This window comes from Nicotiana attenuata, unplaced genomic scaffold, assembly GCF_001879085.1.
Source record: "Nicotiana attenuata strain UT unplaced genomic scaffold, NIATTr2, whole genome shotgun sequence".
Classification (NCBI taxonomy): Eukaryota; Viridiplantae; Streptophyta; class Magnoliopsida; order Solanales; family Solanaceae; genus Nicotiana; species Nicotiana attenuata.
In genome coordinates, this window is record NW_017673474.1 from 28,132 (window position 1) to 50,541 (window position 22,410).

The 22,410-nt window shown below is 38.7% G+C and overlaps 1 long non-coding RNA gene across 1 annotated transcript; it reads right to left on the bottom strand.

The window, feature by feature from the left end:
- Positions 1-5,292: 5,292 nt before the first annotated feature.
- LOC109216470 lies at positions 5,293-5,938 on the bottom strand. The gene is made up of 2 exons (XR_002066496.1): positions 5,752-5,938; positions 5,293-5,534 (listed from the first exon to the last, which is right to left on the bottom strand). It is a non-coding gene; the product is annotated as an uncharacterized LOC109216470 (long non-coding RNA).
- Between the last annotated feature and the right edge of the window lie 16,472 nt (positions 5,939-22,410).

A 22,410-nucleotide genomic window follows, 5' to 3' on the forward strand; every position in this document is an offset into this window, starting at 1 on the left:
AAATTTCACAGTTGGCCTCTTTTTCATCACTTTTGACTCCAAAACTGCTCCTTAGTCGTCTTTATACATATATTACCTACAAATCATGAAAAGCACTAATAAGAGCATTTTGTCATCACTTTTAGCATTAAAACTACACAAGAAGGTGATTATTTAAGGTGTGATTATAGTCAAATTCACCTATTATCAAGCCTGATTCCATGTTCCTAGGTCTGTGATCGTACCTTTGATTATCTTGTCTTGACCGTGAGTCCTTTCCCGCGGGTCCCATGTATGGCTCGTACCTGTTTTTACCGGATCTCTTTTCATTTTCCACACGCTTTGAACTTACCTTTTCTTCTGTTTTATGTCGTAAAATAATGTCTTCTTCAATCCTCATCTTTGTGCTGTATCTGTTGTAGACATCATTCCACGTTGTTGCTGGGAATTCTCGAAGGCTTTCTTTGAGTCGCCTCGTGGCTTCTGAACTCTTCTCATTTAAATTACTAGCAAAGGCTATGGCTGCCCAATTGTCAGGTACTCGTGGCAGCGTCATTCTTTCCCGTTGAAATCTATCTACGAACTCTCTAAGCAACTCTGAGTCTCCTTGCTTGATTTTGAAGATATCTTCCATTCGCTTTTCAACTTTTTGAGCTCCCGAGTGTGCTTTGATAAATAAATCTGCAAGCTTAGCAAACGAATTTATAGAATTTTCAGGTAAAAGAGAATACCATGTTAGGGCTCCTTTAGTGAGTGTTTCACAGAATTTTTTGACCAAGACCGACTGAATTTCTTGCTTAGTCAAATCATTGCCCTTGACACCTGTTGTGAATGCAGTAACGTGATCTCGTGGGTCTGATGTACCATCATACTTTGAAATATCAGGCATTTTAAACTTCTTTGGAATTGGAAGGGGAGCAGCACTTGGCTTCCATGGTTGTTGGGAATATTTATCTATATCTACGCCCTTGATCACGGGCGGTACTCCAGGTATTTGCTCTATGCGTTCATTTTGCTCCTTAAGCTGTTTCAGTAAGGTTAGTACTAGACTTTGTAAATCAGAATTAACTGGATTACCTGGGTCTCTCTCTTGTGTTTCACTAGGGGTTCCACCGGTGCCAGAATTAAACAATCCTGAACGAGGATTCTCCAAAGTGTTGTTGTTTGGAGCAGATGTAGGTGGAACAGCAGGCAATTGACGAACAAAAGCTTGGAGAGCGTTATTAACTTGAGCAACGATAAGTTTTTGCAGAGCCTCATTCATGGTTTCAACGTTTTCAAATTGAGCCTGTCCATCCGTATAAGATCCATCAGGAGTGCCTTCACGAGATCGTCGTGGGGAGCCTCGTGGAGAACCTTGTGGAGAGCCTTGTGGGGAATCTCCCTGAAGTTGTTGGATTGTCTGAATTTCTGGGTTTCCTTGAGTGTTGTCATTGTTATTTGACATGATTGACGCAATCAGGAAAATTAGATTTAGATATGCTTGATTATCAGATTCCCGGTAACGGAACCAAATTGTTTAACCACAAAAATAGAATTTCAGTTAAACTAGAAATTAAGAGAAAAAATCGGGTTACTGATAATCAGAAGACGAAAAGAATAAAGAATTTAGGAGAATAATAAAGCAGTAAATAAGTTTGTACTTCAATGTAATCTCAATGATATTTCGTGTCCCCACAAATAATGAGACCTCCTCCTTTTATAGTTGTCTTTCCTAGGAAAAGGTATAACACCTTAGCCTTAAAGAGGCAATTATGAGCATTAAATAACATTAAATGAAACATTACACAATCATTCAGAATCAATATTGATTCTCTAACGTATTTGTCATTTAATACTGAATTTAAACTCCTTTATGCCCTCAGATTCATATCTTCAATTCCTTCTGACCTCCTGACTTTAATTAAGTTAAATAGATACGAGACTCGTATCTTTTGAATAGCTTCTCGTGCCTATTTAACTTTCTTCTCCTCATATCTGATATCGCCCGTGCCTCTTAACCGACCATCCTGCTTTGACTATTTGACCGATCCACGTGTCGTGCCACGTCACCTTCAATATAAATTCAGTTTTTTCCCAATACAATATTATCTCTTTCCGTCTTCTTGAGCCGAGGGTCTTTCGAATATAGCCTCTCTACTCTCCGGGGTAGGGATAAGGTTTGCGTACACTCTAGCCTCCCCAGATTCCACTTGTAGGAACTCACAGGATTATTATTATTTGTTGTCGTTGTAGTTGTCACACTGGGTAAATTTTATCAAGGGTTGATACTTCATTAATTTTGCCGTAGAGTTCCAATATAAATTCATTTTCGAAAGTTTTATGGAAATAAAAAGAAAATGGATGAAATTTATTTACATCTCTCAATCTGCTTATAAAATTAATCTCCTGATGAAATTTTGAACAGTAGACATTATTCTCCCGGCTTAAACTTTTACATTAATTGTTGCTATGTTAAAGTTAAACAATATGTGTATCTCAATTTTAACTCAGAAATTTTATTTATACTCTAAAAGTCTAAATTGTGTCTTGATCTCCTTATTATGACCTTCAACTTGCATGATAATCGTACCAGCCGCATATTATATTATAATCAGGGGCGGATTTACATGGATCCAAAGGGTGTCACAGGACACCGTTTCGTCGAAATTTTTTACTATTTATATATATATAAAAATAATAAGTAAAACAAAAATACAAGATAACATCATTAAAAGTGACATCACTTGCAACAAAACAACTTAGTAGTCTAGTGGTTACGGGCCTCTTACTAAAAATAGTGACACCGTTTATGAAAAATCCTGCGTATGTCTATAATACACAAACTAGCAACATGATCAATGTTCATCATTTAGCCTGCCTATATATGATTTCTTTTATTTTTTCCCTTTCCTTTCATCAATACGGCTCAAGAAGTGCAAAGGACCTCCACCCACGACCGTTAGGTCTTGGGTTCGAGTCATGCGGGAGGGAAAATGTGAAAACACTATAAATCCTCCTAAACTGGGAGGAATCTTTTTTTAAAAAAAAAATGCAAAGGAGAATTTCCTTGTAAGACACTTTGAGCTTTGACAATATCATTTTCCTAATTCATGTTTGAGCTCTCCTTTTGGTAGGTGAAGGGCCACTACTAGTCCACGACAAGAATACTTGCGTTTTTTCTCCTCTTTTTTTATTTTATTTAAAGTAAAGACATATTGTTATTACGTTAATATCTCTTACCAACCTTATTTCCCCCACCATCTTTCTGAAAAATATTAAAAGATTAATTAATTAATTAAATTGTAGCCTTCCACCACAAGAGGAAAAACATTATTATATTCCTTTTCAATGAAATATGGTTCCTTAAGAAATTCAACTCAACCACTACTACCAACTTTTTTTGTCCTATTTTTCAACTTGTCCAATTATGAAGGAAAACACTACTCTTTACCAAACAAGGAAGTTGGTGAAAGTAGAAAAATTAATTAATACTATTTGGAATTCAACGAAATTGGAGAAAAAAAATCAGATCCTCGGATGCAAAGAATGTGGTTGATATGTTTCGTAATTGTAAAGACATTTGGAAGATCATGACATATTTGGATAATGTAAATTTTGTACATACGCATAGATCTTGGAATATGTTGTTCATAACTTAATTAATAGTATTTGGCCAAATTTTTTTTCGGTCAAAAATACTTTTTGCCAAAGTTAAGGTGTTTGGCCAGACGTTTAGAAGGAAAAAATAAAGAAAAATTACTTTTAGCCCGTTGCCGAAATTATTTATACCTGATAGCGGCAAAAATATATAAAATTTGTATATTTTTTATGTACAATATATAGAAATGTAAATATATAAATATATATTTTTCGGCTATTTTTGAGAGCGGCAACGTTATTTTCCCCAAAAAAATTATTTTGAATAGAAGCAAAAGCTATTTTTGAGAAGCTGAAAAAATAGTTTCTCCTTACTTTTGAGAAAATACAGATGGATACACTTTTAAATGCTAACTGTTGCTTAAAAACACTTTTCAAATTGATTAGTCAAACACAACCTTTTTCTCGCCAAAAATACTATTTTAAAAGCACGTTTGAAAAAAGTACAAAATAAGTTGATTTTAGAATTTTTGCCAAATGGGCTATAATTTTGATATATCTTTCTCTTCCACGTTGTGCCTTGGGAGAACATCTTCCCAAATTGGATCGTAAATGACGATGTACTAATTGTCAGATGAACAAAAAACAAGGTAGATTAAAGGAATTTTTACTTCATATAGCAAAGGTTAACACCTTATTTATTTTGAATAAATACCATTTGAAAAAATTATATTCTATAGATACATTTTAATGTTTATAGCAAAATATCTAATTTTGGTTACCTCCTATCCCTAAGCCACTAAATACGCTATTTAGTTACACTATTTTCTTTCTCTCTCTACTTTGATACATGTCATTCTTCCCTATTTTTTGGGCTATTCTCCGGCGCCAACGCTCTTGAACTAGACTCCGTCATTCTTCCACCAAATCCCTACTGCTGCTTTTCACAAACCAATTGCCAATATATTTCTCTTTCTTAACACTCCGCCATTCTTCCACCAAATCCCTACTGCTGCTTTTCACAAACCAATTGACAATATATTCCTCTTTCTTAACTTTACTACAACATTTTGCATATGTAGCTACAAAATACATTGTAGCTAAATATGAAAGTTACCGTAGCTAAACACTTTAGCCATATTTTTTTTTTCCGTAGCATCCGTAGCAAAATGTAGCGTAACTAAAAGTTAGCTACAGACTTTATATGATCCATGGCTAAGGACCAATACTTATTGCTACGAATATTTTCTGCGTTGTAGCTATGTTGATAATACTTTTTTGCTGCGAAATATATACTCATAGCAAATACTCCTAGTTTTTTGCCACGACAAATAAACTATATAGCAATCTTTATATTGTGCCACAAGGTGTTTTACTGTGGCAAAAGACTTAATTTGTTTGCCACAAAAATTCAAATCTTGTGGCTATTTTTACATTTTAGTTTCGTGACAATAGTACTTTTTTCAGCTACAAGTTCAAAAATTTATAGCTATGAATTGAAGTATTTGCCACAAATATTTAGGTAGCTCAAAATCCATTCTACTGCCATGAAATATATAAAATTACAGCTAAAGATTTCTTGATTTGCTATGGAAAGTGAAAATGTATAACCATATTTTTGCTACGCGATAGTGTATATATATATATAGCCATAAATTCAAGCTTTTATTGCCACAAATTAAAGAATTTGTTTCTTTACTACAAGAATAACTAGTCACAATAATTTTCGTAATAGCTAAAATTCTAAATATTTGAGATTCCAAAACAAATTCAAAGTTACACATAAGGCTTTTAATAACGTAGCTAAGAATAAAAGAAATTTACATTCGACAATAGGTTTTAAGTTACACAAAATTGTAAATTTCAAAGCATTCATGATACACAATTCTTGTACAACGCCATCTTGCTTGAGACACCATCTTCTTCTTTCACTCCTCCTCTCTGAACTTGTCATTGCTCTAAGTCCACCAATCTACCTGTCAATGAAAAAATATTCTAATACCGCGAAGCAAAAATAATTGATCATGTATGTATCACAGGTACCACAGAATAATTCTCAATCACTGTTTATCAAAAATAAAATACAATATCTATCAAATTGCTGGAATAGTTCACAAAATTTTACCCAAATAATCCAAGTGAAGCAGATATAAAAAGATTCACAAACTCTAAAATATAGAAATATGAGCTCACCTCTTATGTCTAAGAATAGAGAAGCGATTGGGTTCTCTCGCTCTTCTTTGTCATTCTCAGTCTTCTTAGTTTAACCGTGGTTAAAGAATGAAATAAAAAAGTGGGGAAGGGGAAGTGGCGGCGGGACACAGAGGAGGTCAGAGTGTTTATTAGGTTTTACAGACTTTTCTTTGGGCTAAATGGCCTTTGTAGTTTAGTTTATTTTACTAACTTGTTTTTTTTTTCTTTGGTAGAAATTTTACTAGCTTGTTGTTATATACTAGTATAGATTTTTGTTTTCTTTTGCTTCTTAATAATACACGTATATTATATGCAAAAAATGTAAGTGCTAAAGAATATAAGTAAACAAAAACTACCAAAAGCCAAAAAGAATAAATACTATAAATACTTAATTTATAATAAGTAACATAGAAACAATAAACTATTTAAATAAAATGAAGGTATTCTAATTTACCTTTTTCTTTAAAGCTTCTTTCGTACTATATGATATTGTTAGTTTATTATACCTATTTCAATTATATTAATTTTAAAAAAATTAGTGCTTAATTAGATTTATGATAATTATGAGGTTATCAAAATATCATTAGACAATTAATTATGCATATTCAAATTGAATACAATTAGTGATCAATAAATCGATAAAAGCACAAGGTTAATATTTATTTAAATTATATTAGAAAATCACAAGTAATACTTTGTTTAGTATGAATTATGATATACCAATTAATTTTTGTATAAACTCCTTTACCAACCATATAAAATTATCAACATTTTTGAAATAGAACCTAATAATATTGAAATTATTTAAGTTTATAAAATATCGAATAACAGTCGTAATAGAGACACGACCCCTTCTTGTATATGAGTTATATTAAATTCTTAAATATTTGATTTGGTGTACCAAAATTTTGGGGAAGATTTGGTCTTGGGAGAATCGCCTCTAGGGTATTAGGATTTGAGAAATGTGAAGAATGGGTGAAAATCCCATCCATGTTTCATTTTGAACAGTTGCAGATGTCACATTTGCGACCAGAGCTTCGCAATTGCGAAGCTCGCAAATGCGAACCTGTCGCATTTCTGCTACTGTCGCAATTGCGAACCTTTGGTCGCAATTGCAATGAATTGCCCCTCCCTAACTACTTCGCAAATGCGAAGAATAGTTCGCGATTGCAAACATGCCCAGGCCCAGGCCCAGCTTCCTTCGCATTTGCGATGGAAGCCTCGCAAATGCGACATTGACAGTGGTCGCAATTGCGAACCCTGACCTCGGATTTGCAAGGCCACTACTACAAAAAAGGTCTTTGGCGGCAATTATTTAGCAGCAATTACGTAATTGCCACTAATGAATTATTTAAGCTAAAATATTAGTGGCNCTATTTAGTTACACTATTTTCTTTCTCTCTCTACTTTGATACATGTCATTCTTCCCTATTTTTTGGGCTATTCTCCGGCGCCAACGCTCTTGAACTAGACTCCGTCATTCTTCCACCAAATCCCTACTTGATTTTCTGTTAATATATTTCAATGTATTTTTAACGTATCACGCTGTATTTTCATGTATTTCAATGTATTCATTGTCTTTTTTTTCATTGTAATTCAACGTATCTCGCTGTTCCATGTATTTCATTGTATTCACTGTCTTTTTTTTCATTATATTTCAATATATCCCGCTGTATTCTATGCATTTCATTGTATTCACTGTCTCGCTATATGCCATGAATGTATTCATATTTTTTTTAATTAATATAATTTATGTATTCAGATGTATTATATAATTTTTCTGAAGATTGCTATGTTTTGTGGTATTTTTCGGTTGAGAATCTTTTTTTATACAAGGAAATATAAATCTTGTGTGTTATAATTGAGTTTGTTGAGTTATATTAGGAGTCTATTATGTTAATTGATTCACTTTCCGTTTAAAAACAGTGTAATCCCCTGTTTCACGCCGTGAATACAGTCGAATACAATAATCTGTCCAGCTGTAATCCCATGTTTCACGCCATGAATACAGTCGAATACACTTGTCACGACCCGGATTTCCCACCATCGCGAGTTGTGATGCCGCCTACTAACGGAGGCAAGCCAAACATTTTAACATTCCCTAATTTCACCTCAACAATAAGAATGTAAATATAATGGGCCGTTTAAATTAAAGCGGAAGTCTTTAAAACATAGCTAACTGAAAACCCAAAATGCGGAAGTTTAACATTTCTCTACCCAAGACTGGTGTCGCTATCTCACGAACTACTAAAGAGTGCTACAAACAAGTCTGAATAGAAAATGCATAAATGTCTGTCTCGGTACAATGAAAACAAACTGAAAACATAGAAAGGGACTCCGGCCTGCGAACGTCAGCTAGACTACCTCGTAAGTCCCTGGACTGAAGTCAGCTCCCGATCAATATCCTACTGCTGTGGTCCAAAAGCTGCTCCGGTACCGTGATCTGTGCAAAAGAGCACAAAAGTGTAGCATCAACACAACCGACCCCATGTGCTGGTAAGTGCCTGGCCTAACCCCGGCGAAATAGTGACGAGGCTAGACAGGACTACCAAACCAACCTGTGTAGTTCAATATCTATATGCAATAAAAGGAAAGAACAAAGCAATTAAACAGTTAAGAGGGAGGGGAGCATACTATGGGGGAGTACAATCCGGATATAAAGTCAACAATTTACATAAGAAATAGGGCAATAACAATAATTAATGAGGGCGGGAAAATCAGCAGTTGCACGGCATCAACCTTCGTGCTTTTACTCTCATTCTCACCAAAAACAATCAAATAAAGTGCACGGCATCACCCTTCGTGCTTTCCCTCACGTAACTCTCATATCATGGCACAGAATGATCCTTCGTGCAATTATAATCAAATCAGAGCACGGAATGTCCCTTCGTGCATAAATATTCAAAACATGGCATGGAATGACCCTTCATGCAAATATAATCAAAGCATGGCACGGAATGACCCTTCGTGCAAATATAATCAAAACATGGCACAGAATGACCCTTCATGCATTATCACTCTTCCTCACCCAAACAGTAATCACAACCAAACCGGGCGAGGGGATAAACAAATAATAGGAAATGTCCCGGCAAGGGAATTACACAATTAACAGCTAAATCCCGGCAAGGGAGCAACAACAATACTTTCACATCCCGGCAAGGGAGATAATCAATATACTCGAACCAACCCGACAAGGGATTAATCATACCACTTCCTATTTCTTTCATTTCTTACTCAATAGTCTCTTTATCGTTCGAGCCAACGCTCCAAAGAATTTGCAATTCATAATTAGTCCTCATACTCTTCACATTGCATAGAATTCATCAATTAACATGGAACAGTCATAACAATATCAGGATAAATTCATACAATGACCCACGGTCATGCTAGACACCGGTGTATAGATACTCGTCACCATGCCTATACACCGTACTCGATCATTTAGCAATTAGCAAATAATAACACTCTAATCCTATTCCTTCAAGCCAAAGTTAGATCAAACACTTACCTCGGTCCAAAGAATAGCAATCAATCCTCAAATACCGCCTTTCCTCTACAATCCGACTCTGAAACAATGGTATCTAGGCATAATTAATTCGATAATATCAATAAAGACTCAATGGTAACATCCCATAGCCTAGATATGAATCTCCTAGCATTCTTCCAAAAATACCAAAATTCGACACCGGGCCCACATGGTCCAAACACGAGGCTCGGACCAAAACCCAATCACCCATAACCCCACGAGTTCAAATATGCAATTTGTTTTAAGATTCGACCCCAAATTGAGGTTGAATCACCCAAAATTCTCAAAACCCTAGCTCTACCCAAAACCCTTAATTTCTACTTTGATTTCATGATTTAGGTCTAGGAATTCAGTAATTAATGAAGAGGAGTGAAGGAATTAGGTGGGAAATTACTTACCCAAAGACTTTGGTGAAGTAGAGCTCCAAAAATCGCCCCTAGAGCTTGAAGAAGACAAGTTTTATGAAAGAATGGGAATAATCCCGTAATGGTTATGTTTTGAACTTTAAAAATCACTGGGCGAAAATGCCCTTCGCGTTCGCGGGAAAGGGGCCGCGTTCGCGAAGGGTAAGCTGGGTAGGCATCGCGATCGCGTGGGAAGGAACGCGAACGCGTCGAAGGCTAGAGGCTGGGATCCTGGGTTTACTCNATCATGGTTCCATTTGGACTTTGTTTGATCTGTAAGCCTAAGAAGAAATTAAGCTCACCCATCATGCTCATTTCAAACTCACTCCCCATTAACTTTGCAAAGTCCCTACTTAGCTTGTCAGTGGTGGCCCCAAAGATTATGTCATCAACATAAATTTGCACAACAAGGAGATCCTTACCTTTTTCCTTTAAGAATAAGGTACTATCTATTTTACCTCTCTTGTAACCATGCTCCAGCAGGAATTTTGACAGTCGTTCATACCATGCTCTTGGAGCCTGCTTGAGTCCATAGAGAGCCTTGTCCAGCTTGTACACATGCTCAGGACATTCCTTACTCTCAAACCCTGGAGGTTGTTTCACAAACACTTCTTCCTTTAGATAGCCATTTAGGAAGGCACTTTTGACATCCATCTGATGAAGAGTAAATTCCATATGTGCTGCAAAGGCTATGAGAAGTCTGATTTCCTCTAGTCTTGCAACTGGAGCAAAAGTCTCATCATAGTCTATGCCCTTCTCCTGTCTGTAACCTTGGACCACCAATCTTGCCTTGTTCCTTGTAACTGTTCCATCTTCATCAAGTTTGTTCCTGAAGACCCATTTTGTACCAATGATTGATCTGTCTTTGGGTCTTGGTACTAGGTTCCAAACTTGACTTCTTTCAAATTGGTTGAGTTCATCTTGCATTGCATTGACCTAATCTGCATCCTGCAAAGCCTCAACAACATTTTTAGGTTCAATAAGAGATAAAAATGCATCAAAAGCACACAGATTCTTTAATTGTGATCTGGTTTTGACTCCAGATGTTGGATCAGTGAGAATGTTCTCAATGGGATGAGAACTTTGATACTTGTGAGGTTTCACAACCAACTGGCTTCTGCTAGATGCTTCTGCCATTTGCTGAGGAACAGGATCATGAACAGGTTCCTTCAAGGAATTTATTTCAATTCCTCTTTGATTTCTTCCCCCTGTCAGGTTGCCCTGTATGGAAGAACCTGTTCCATCACCTGTTCCTTCTGTCGGTGCCACTTTGACCTGAGCTGGTGCTTCAGTCAAGTCTTTCACCAATCCAATGGCTTCATCTTCATGTTCCTGTCTCTCAGAAAGAATGTTAGTTTCATCAAATACTACATGCACACTTTCTTCTACACACAAAGTTCTTTTATTAAACACTTTATATGCGTTGCTATGTGAAGAATATCCCAAGAATACTCCCTCATCACTTCTGGGATCAAATTTTCCTAGGGAGTCTGTTCCATTATTGTGCACATAGAACTTACAACCAAATGCCCTAAGATGGGATATGTTTGGTTTTCTCCCTTTAAGTAACTCATAGGGAGTCTTCTCTACCAGAGGTCTGGTCATGCATCTATTTATTATGTAACATGTAGTGTTTACAGCCTCTGCCCAGAAGCTGTGAGGCAATTTACTAGAAAGTAGCATGGTTCTAGCCATATCCTCAAGAGTTCTATTCTTTCTTTCAACTACTCCATTTTGCTGAAGGGTCCTAGGGGCAGAGAAATTATGATCTATACCATTTTCATCACAGAATTCAGCAATCTTTGAATTTTCAAATTCAGTTCCATGATCAGACCTAATGGAGGCAAGTTGATTTCCTAATTGTTTCTGAGTTTTTCTAACAAATGCAGAAAACATGTCAAATGCTTCATCTTTGTAGGTTAGAAATAGAACCAAGGTAAATCTAGAGTAATCATCAACTAGCACCATTACATATTTCTTTCCACCTCTGCTCATGGTTCTCATTGGACCACATAGATCCATATGGACCAGTTCCAACGTCTTGGTTGTACTTACCATTTTCTTGCTTCTGAAGGATGACCTTACCTGTTTCCCCCTTGCACATGCCTCACAAACTTTGTCTTCCTTGAACTTGATATTAGGTAACCCTATCACCAAGTCTTTAGAGACTAATTTGTTAAGCTGATTTAGACTTGCATGACCAAGTCTTTTGTGCCACAGGAGGGGATCATTAACTAACACACTTAAACAAGTGAGTTCATTTTCTGAAAGAGTGGACAAATCTACAATGTAAATATTGTTAACTCTTTTTCCCTGCAAAAAAATCTTGTCAGTGATAAGGTTAATCACAAAGCATTAGGTGGAGGTAAAAGCCACAAGGTTACCTCTGTCACACAGTTGTGACACACTTATTAGGCTATATTTCAAGCCATCTATCAGGTAGACATTCTCTATGGAATGAGAATCTGTTTTGCCTACCTTTCCAACCCCAATGATCTCACCTTTCTTTCCATTACCAAAGGAGACATTACCTCCTTTTAAGTTCTCAAGTGAAAGGAACTGGTCCTTGTCTCCAGTCATATGTTTTGAGCAGCCACTATCCATATACCATATTTGGCTCCTCCCTTTCACTTGGACCTGCAAAAGGAAATCAGGGGTTAGTCTTAGGAACCCAAACTAGTTTGGGTCCCTTTGTATAAGCAAAAGGGTGAATCAAATTTCTTCCTGCAGCTTATTTTTTTCTTGAGCGAAAGCTTTGTTCTTTTGACTGGCTTGTTCTTTTGCCTTACATTCATATTTGTAATGGCCAGTCTTACCACAGTGTGTGCAGATTTTATTTTCAGGAAGTGTGAGGTACTTGCTTTTAGGATCCCATTTTGGAGCTTGAGTCCCATAGCCAAGTCCTCTTTTGTTGCTACTGTGATGCTCTTGCAGCCAGGAGAGTGCATCAGAAGCCTTGTTCCACTTGCAAGTTCTGTCTTGTTCATGTTTTACCTTTCCTAGATCTTCCTTTAAGCCTTTGATGAATTCATCTTTCTTATACAATTCATCTTTCATTTTTCCCAAATTTTCTTCTAGAGTGAGATATGTGTGATCAACTTTCTTCTTTCCTATTCCTAATTTCAGTTTTAGGTATTCAGACCTAAGTTCTAGGACACTGTTGTCAAGTTCAAGAACCTGGTTCTTCAACTCAGCATTTTTGTTATCACTCTCATTTGCCCTAGACTCTAAACTTTTGCATTTTGCTTTTAGGATCACACATTCCCTAGACAAAACTTCCTTCTCATTGTTAATTATTTCAGATTCATCAATGAAATCTAGTAATAGCTCAGCCAACTTTTCTTTAGACAAGAATTTAATCTTGTCTTTGAGATGAAGAATGCTTACCTCTTGTTCATCATCTGATTCTCCAATGGCCATCAGTGCTTGCTCTTCTTCAGCTTCATCTTCTGAGTCTTGAGGTTTCTCCCCAAGAAGCAACCATAGCCTTGGTTGAACCTTTGTTTCTTTTTTGTTGAACCTGTTCCTTCGTTCAGTTCTTTCTTTCTTCCATTCAATTTCCCATTGAGGGCAGTTTTTGATCATGTGATCAGTCTTACCACATTTGTAGCAACCCTCATTGGTCTGTTTCTCAGGAGCTCTTGTCTTGTTGAAGGTTGTACCTCTTGAAGAACCCTTTCCTCTCATCAGGTACTTTTTAAAATATCTAGTGATCATAGCCATCTCATCATCTTCCAGATCTGAACCTTCAGCAATTCTGAGAGCTAAGCTTCTCTCCTTCTTGGGTGTATCCATCTTCATGGTTTGCCTTCTCATTTCATAAGCAGTCAGATTTCCAATCAGTTCATCCAGTCTGAGAGTAGCAATATTCTTGGATTCCTGAATAGCAGTGATTTTGCTTTCCCATGTGACTGGCAGAACCCTTGTCTGAATTTTCTCAACCTTGTCTTCTTCAAGAATAACCCTTCCAAGAGACTTAAGTTCATTTGTCAGTGTAGTGAACCTAGTATACATCTCCTGGATAGTTTCTCCTTCTTTCATAGAAAAATTCTCATATTGAGAATACATCAATGTTCCTGTTGATCTTTTCACTTGAGGTGTTCCTTCATGGGCCACTTGTAAAGTTTCCCATATCTCCTTAGCAGTAGTACAACTTTGGATCCTACTGTACTCATCTGGACCTAGTCNAACACTAGGAAGGGACTCCGGCCTCGCGAACGTCAGTCAGGTCTACCTCGTAAGTCCCTGGACTGAAGTCAGCTCCCGATCAATATCCTACTGCTGTGGTCCAAAAGCTGCTCCGGTACCGTGATTTGTGCAAAAGAGCACAGAAGTGTAGCATCAACACAACCGACCCCATGTGCTGGTAAGTGCCTGGCCTAACCCCGGCGAAATAGTGACGAGGCTAGACAGGACTACCAAACCAACCTGTGCAGTTCAATATATATATGTAATAAAAGGAAGGAACAAAGAAATTAAACAGTTAAGAGGGAGGGGAGCATACTATGGGGAAGTACAGTCCGGATATAAAGTCAAAAATTTAAGTAAGAAACAGGGCAATAACAATAATTAATGAGAGCAGGAAAATCAACAGTTGCACGGCATCAACCTTCGTGCTTTTACTCTCATTCTCACCAAAAGTAATCAAATAAAGTGCACGGCATCACCCTTCGTGCTTTCCCTCACATAACTCTCATATCATGGCACGGAATGATCCTTCGTGCAATTATAATCAAATCAGAGCACGGAATGTCCCTTCGTGCATAAATAATCAAAGCATGGCACGGAATGACCCTTCGTGCAAATATAATCAAAACATGGCACGGAATGACCCTTCCTGCATTATCACTCTTCCTCAACCAAACAGTAATCACAACCAAACGGGGCGAGGGGATAAACAAATAATAAGAAATGTCCCGGCAAAGGAATTACACAATTATCAGCTAAATCCCGGCAAGGGAGCAACAACAATACTTTCACATCCCGGCAAGGGATATAATTAATATACTCAAACCATCCCGGCAAGGGATTAATCATATCACTTTCTATTTCTTTCATTTCGTACTCAATAGTCTTTTATCGTTCGAGCCAACGCTCCAAAGAATTTACAATTCATAATTAGTCCTCATACTCTTCACATTGCATAGAATTCATCAATTAACATGGAAAAGTCATAACAATATCAGGGTAAGTACATACAAGGACCCACGGTCATGCTGGACACCGGTGTATAGATACTCGTCACCATGCCTATACACCGTACTCGATCATTTAGCAAATAGCAAACAACACCCTAATCCTATTCCTTCAAGCCAAAGTTAGATCAAACACTTACCTCGGTCCAAAGAATAGCAATCAATCCTCAAATACCGCCTTTCCTCTACAATCCGACTCTGAAACAATGGTATCTAGGCATAATTAATTCGATAATATCAATAAAGACTCAATGGTAACATCCCATAGCCTAGATATGAATCTCCTAGCATTCTTCCAAAAATACCAAAATTCGACACTGGGCCCACATGGTCCAAACACAAGGCTCGGAACAAAACCCAATCACCCATAACCCCACGAGTTCAAATATGCAATTTGTTTTAAGATTCGACCCCAAATTGAGGTTGAATCACCCAAAATTCTCAAAACCCTAGCTCTACCCAAAACCCTTAATTTCTACTTTGATTTCATGATTTAGGTCTAGGAATTCAGTAATTAATGAAGAGGAGTGAAGGAATTAGGTGGAAAATTACTTACCCAAAGACTTTGGTGAAGAAGAGCTTCAAAATCGCCCCTAGAGCTTGGAGAAGACAAGTTTTATGAAAGAATGGGAATAATCCCGTAATGGTTCTGTTTTGAACTTTAAAAATCACTGGGCGAAAATGCCCTTCGCGTTCGCGGGAAAAGGCCGCGTTCGCGAAGGGTATGCTGGGTAGTCATCGCGATCGTGTGGGAAGGAACGCGAACGCGCAGAAGGAAAAGGCTGGGGGTCCTGGGTTTACTCTACGAGAACGCGTAGGTACATCCGCGAACGCGATGAAGGGTGTGCTACTACTATGCGAACGCGAGGACGAGTTCGCGAACGCAGTGAAGGAATTACTGGGGGGTCCTGAAATTGGCCTACGCGATCGCGATGATGGGGACGCGAACGCGAAGGGGACCAACCTGAAGCTATGCGAACGCCGGAAAACTAATGCGAACGCGATGAAGAAAATCCCTGTGTAAAAATTGCAGAAAATCTGATATCATCCTAAGTCCAAAACCACCCCGAACACCTCCGAAAACACTCCCGAGCCCTCGGGGCTCCTAACCAAACCCACACACTAACTCAACAACCTCATACGAACTTAACCGAGCGATCAAATCGCCATAACAACATCAAAATCAATGAATCAAACCTCAAAATCATCATTTTTCATTCTAACTTCATAAACTTCAAATTTTAGATTTTTAGGTCCGAAACAAGTCAAACGACGTCCGATTTCGACCAAACTTTACAGAAAGCGCTTAGCACATATTTAAGACTTGTTTCGAGCGTCGGAACCAAAATACGAGCCCGATACCACAGTCTTTTAATCAATTTTTCATTTTCATTTTCCTTAATAATTTCAGAAAAATAATTTCACAGAAAAATTCTTTTTCTCGGGCTCTAGACCTCGGAATTCGACTCCAGGCATATGCCCAAGTCCCATATTTTTCTACGGACCCTCCGGGACCGTCAAATCACGGGTCCGGATCCGTTTACCAAAAGTGTTGACCAAAGTCAACTTTAATTATTTTAAAGCCACATTTTGAAATTTTTCACAGAATTTTAACATATAATCTTTCCGGCTACGCGCCCGGACTGTGCACGCAAATCGAGGCAAGTAAAAATGAGGTTTTCAAGGCCTCGGAAGCGCGGAATGAAAGAGAAAACAGGTGATGACCCTTTGGGTCGTCACAACACTTGAATACAATAACTGATTAGCTGGACTTACCTGATTCACGCCTATTTTGCTACTATATTCATGAATACGGTAGCTTAAATACATCTAATACATCTTATAACAATAGAAAATGTATCTACAATCCGTAATATAGCAAATGGTATCTATAGATAGCTAATTATCACTAAAAGATAGTGCTTTATAAAAATTTCTCTTCCTCGTATAGATAAGTTCTTTGGATTCAGAATTAGTGCAGTTTATTGTATAACATTATATACATGTACTTTCAATTCTTAATCGACACAGGTTTCTCTTTTTGTGTTAGTTCAATATGATTGGAAGAGTGACTTCGATTCTTCGGTTCAGCTCAACTCCTTACATTACGTTAATAAACCTATATGTTGGATCAGGCTCTGCGCTCTTTTTTTAATGACATTAATAGTAAAATGTATCCAGATTTCTAAACTTCAAGGCAATCGTGTCACGACCCAATTTTTCATATAGGCCGTGATGGCGCCCAACGTCGACGCTAGGCAAGCCAACGGAATTATCCATGTATCTATTCCTTTTTAATAATTTCACAATAGTTGATTTGCATTTATTAGGTAAATAAGAAGCGAAAAAATTAATAAAGTAAGCGTAAGCTTATAAAGGAACAAGTACAGTGATATAAATACCCAAAACCATCAAATGTCTACAAGCATGTTTCCAAGACCCAGTGTCATAAGTGTATGAGCAACTAGTAGAACATACAAAATACTAAACTACTGTTTGAAATAGAGTACAGAAAGTAAATGCAAAAGAGAGACTTTGGGTGCCGCAGAACGGACTCAGGAAGCAGATTACCACTAAGACTCGGGGTACGGGGGTGCGCGCCAGAATGACTTCTAGATGCACCTACCTCAGATCCTGCACAATTAGTGCAGAAGTGTAGTGTGAGTACATAAACAACATGTTATTGATACCCAATTTTTCTCTGTATTTTTTAAAATATGCAAAATACCTTCAAAATAGCCTATATATGCATATATAAGTATATCCCAAGGTTACATTATTTTTTCTTAATTTTTCAAAGATTTTTAAACCAATTTACTACCCTATTTTATCAAGAAAAACCCAATAATTGTCCCCAAAATTATCATTTTTGGCGATTCATTTATTGGATTCTCGTGTTTATGCTAAAATATAGCTAAGATATTTTTTTACATACTTTACAAATTCATTTATTATGTTTTAAGGATAAAATTGCATAATTGCAATATTAGCCATTTTTAGGTTTAAATTTGTCTCATATTTATAAAATGGGATTTTATATATTTAAATTGATAATTATATATTATAAATCTTTTTAATGCTTTCAATTAGTTTTTCAGAAATTTATTTAATATTTTCTATAAATTAAATGGGGAAAAGGGCTATTTAACTTATAGCCAGATTTGGCTTTCTAATCTAGCCTAATTAAACCAGCCCATATCCCCTAATTACACCAGCCCAAAGACCCAAGCCCAAATCCTAAATCTACCCGACCCAATCCGGATTAAATCTTGGCCGTTGATCAATTTTGATCAACGGTCCAGATTCGTTCTTACCAAACTAAACAAACAACCCCCCCAAACCCCTCTCATTCCTCACTCGACCGACTCTCATCTCTATCTCTCTATCTCTGGTTCTCTCTAGAACCTTCCTCCTTCCCCTTCGCTCCGATGAGCTTCACTCTCCTTCTCCGGTCACCTCCTGGCCAGAATCCACGGTGGTCTCACCACCTACCAGCCTTCTATGGTTCCTACACGCTTGGTTGCTGAAGTTTCAAGGCCGACCACGAAGAAGCTGGGTCCAGACCTTGCTTGATTCAAGTTCTATGGCCATCTCCGGACTTGCTCCGGCAAGCCATGTCTGTTCGAGCCTGACCTCCACCCCTCCTGTTTAGATCAACGACTATCCAAGCCTCTATTGTCGTTTGGGTTCCTCTGAAACCCTAGCTTTTGAGGTTCTTCTGTTTTCTTTAAATCTGTGCTAAATCCGCGTTTTCCCTAACTTTCAAACGATTTCTTGATATTTCTTTCAAAAACTATGCTTTCAAAACCTTTATATTTTTTTTCGATCTAGGGTTCTAAGTTATTTAGATGTTTCTCTGATTTTCTTTTTTCTCTTGTGTGTTTCTTCTACTGTGTTCTTTGTGTGTTTCTTCTACTATGTTTCTTGTTAAGATTCTTCTACCATGTTCTTATCAGTTTCCTCTACTGTGTTTTATATGTTTCTCTTACTGTGTTCTTATTAAGTTTCTTCTACTATGCTTCTTTATACTGTCTTATTAGTTTCTTCTACTATGTTTCTTCGAGTTCTTCTACTGTGTTTCGCATGTTGTTCTTTTACTATGCTTCTCATGAGTTCCTGCTGCTGAAAGAGCATGTTAAAGGTCTCAGTTCCTTTCTGAGACCTCTGAACCTGTTTCGATTAGTATCTTTTTCCTTGATTACTTGTCCTCTCATCTCTGCACTCGATTGATGGAAAAACCCTAGAATTTGGGGGTTCATCTGAGTTTTGAGACCATTGGCTATATGATATGCCTGCTCCTCATCTTTGAAATTGTTGGATTTCAGAAACCCTAACTATTTCGAGTTTCTGAATTTGTTTCATCTGTTGCTCAACTGAGTCATGAAATCTTTGTTTCAACCTCTGTTTCTTTAAGCAATTCTGATTCTATACTAAACTCTTCTAAGGTCCTTATACTGGACCCTTTGTATGCTATTTGATACTATCTCTCTTCTACATTGCTGACCTATGTGACTACCATTTTGCAATGGCATGACGTTTTCTTTGCCCTAAATTCAGCTTAGCATGTTTGTGTGCTTTTTATATGTGGTGAACTCCCCTCTAAAATGGCTTTCAATTTTGATTAATTTCAGACTTCCTTTGTATAAGTTTGATTGATTTCTTTCCTTGTTTGCTGATTTCCCTGTTACTCGATTTAAGTCAAAAACTTTCCTTAGCTTTTCTGACTTGGTTCATTCATGGACCAGTGATTACAAATCTCTGACCCCTTGATTCGCTATCTACTAATTGATTTTCTACCTTATTTATGTAACCGTGTATTTCGAAAATTCTGCCCTTATATAAACTCCTATGTATTTACCCCTAATTGCCTACTTTGCACAAGATGCTTGTTTGATCTCTTTCCTTAAATAATTTTCTTGCTCTTTACCGTTTAAGTCTGAATTCCTTAATTAAAGGAAGTCTTGCACTGATTGATTTTAATTGATACCCAGTTCCTTAATTGTTTTCTTACTTTATTTTCTGCCTGTTTTTTTTTCACACTATAAATACACGACTCTTTCATTATCAAAACATCTATCACTCATAGTCTTTCTGAACCTACACTTAATCTCAAAAGTATTCTCTCTTGTTGCTTGTACTGTGGCCTGTTTACAAGACTTGTCGCTTGCTTCCTCTCTGTTTGTTTCTTTGAAACTGGTATGTTGATTTAAGGTTTTCAGCGCCACAATAATGTGTTTATTTACTATCTTTATATCCATGTCTACTTACTGCTTATGTATAGTTCCACACTTGCTTTAGTATGTTGGTTTCTTTTTGCCTGTTCTACTATGAATCCAAAACCCCTACCCCTTATGTGTTTAAGCTATGGTTTGAGGCATGACAATACTGCAAGTTATTGTCCATGGATCAAACTTGATCCCCAAGGATCTTAGCCTCTAATAGTATGTGTTCTAGCAGGCTTATAGGTGTGCGAGCACTCTCCATTGCTGGGCATACCTAAAGTCTGCCCTTGCCTAAGCAATAGGCTCTTTACCATCTCCCTATCCCCTTGAACCCCTTATGTGTGCTTATTTGTGGCTGTTTTCTTTCCCTTTCTCCTTTTAGCATTCTGTTCTGCACTTGCACACTGCATTTGTCCATGTTCTAATAATACATTTGGGTGTGATCATTGCCCGGAGTCCCATTGAGGCTCTTAGGGAACTTTGACACACTCAAATGGGAGAGAGGCTTTGGATCATGATCTCTTGGAGTTGGTTTACCTCATACTTTAGACATGAAGTCTNTCCCTATCACAGACCAGAATAGTACCTGTAATAACAGCATCTGAAGACTCAGCCTCTGGCCTGGCTGGCAAAGCATAACACCGGGGCTAGGCCCCACCTCCCTGAACTATGTCTTTGGGACGATCGGCTGCTGGCTGACCTCTACCTCTGGCGGTCCGAGCTCCACCTCTATGATCTCTACCTCCACCTTTATGGCCTCTACCCCCGCCTCTAGCTGGCTGGGCGGCCTGTGGATCACCTGATGCCTGAATCATAGGACGAGGACCCTGCTGCTGAGAGCTGTCAGAAGCTCGAGGGCAATACCTGGCAATATGTCTCGTGTCGCCACACGTGTAACAAGCCCTCGGCTGCTGAGAATAACGGAGTGGTGGTGCGCTGATAGGTGCTGATGGTGAACTGAAAAGCTGCTGGTCAGAAGACTGCGGCTGAGAGCCACGACCACCTGAAGTACCATGCGAGACCTGTAGGGCTGACTGAAAGGGCCTCGGAGGATGGCCTCTACCTTAAGAATCCCCACCTCCAGACAAGGTACCACTGAATCTACCTGCATGACGGGGTCACTTGTCTGGCCCATGACCACCTCCCCGTGCAAGAGCCATCTCAAATCTACGGGCCGCATTGGCCGCCTCCTGAAAAGAAATCTCACTACCAGCCCCATAGCCATCTGGAGACGGATCGGCTGAATCAATCCATCAATAAACCTCCGCACCCTCTCTCTCTCGGTGGGGAGTATAACAACAGCATAGCGTGCCAGATCAATGAACCGAGTCTCATACTGTGTGACTGACATAGAGCCCTGCTGGAGGCGCTCGAACTGCCTGCGAAGAGCCTCTCACTGAGTAACTGGGAGAAACTTCTCCAAAAACAACTCTGCAAACTGGTCCCAAGTCAATGATGGCGACCCTGCTGGTCTGGATAAACAGTAGTCCCTCCACCAAGTCTTGGCGGATCCTGCCAGCCGAAAGGTGATGAAGTTGACCCCATTGGTCTCCACAATACCCATAGTCCGGAGAATCTCATGGCAGCTGAATAAGAAGTCCTGGGGGTCCTCTGTGGGAGCACCGCTGGAGGTGGTGGTGAAGAGCTTGGAGAACCTATCAAGCCTCCATAAAGCATCTGAGGACATAGCCGCTCCATCGCCGGCCTGAGTCACAATACCTGGCTGAACCGCCGCAGCTGGCTGAACCACTGGAACCTGAGCCTGGGGAGCTACATGCTCCGGAGTACGTGTAGTAGGAGTCTGAACCCCTCCTCCAGCCTGAGAAGTGGCTGGTGCTACTGGAAGCAAACCCGCTCTTGTGACGCTCTCCACAAAGCCTACTAATCTGACCAGAGCGTCCTGAAGAACTGGGGCGGCTATGAACCCCTCTGGGACCTGAGCTGGGCCCACCGGAGCTGCTCGGGCTGGAGCCCCCTCATCATAATCAACATGAGGCTCCACCTCTGGGACTGCCGCTCGGGGCTGAGCTCTGCCCCTGCCTCGGCCTCTGGCGCGGCCTCGGCCTCTGCCCCTTGCAGGAGCTGCTGCTGGGGGCTCGTGCTGCTGCGCGGTAGAAGAGGAAGCACGAGTTCTCGCCATCTGCGAAAGAACAGAGTAGAAAGACAATCAGTATTTGAGAAACAGAATCGCACGACAGGTAAGAACAAAAGTGAAACTTTTCCTAACTCCGTAGCCTCTGGGGATAAATACAGACGTCTCCGTACCCATCCCTCAAACTCTACCAAGTTTGTCCGTGAGTAGCGAGACCTAT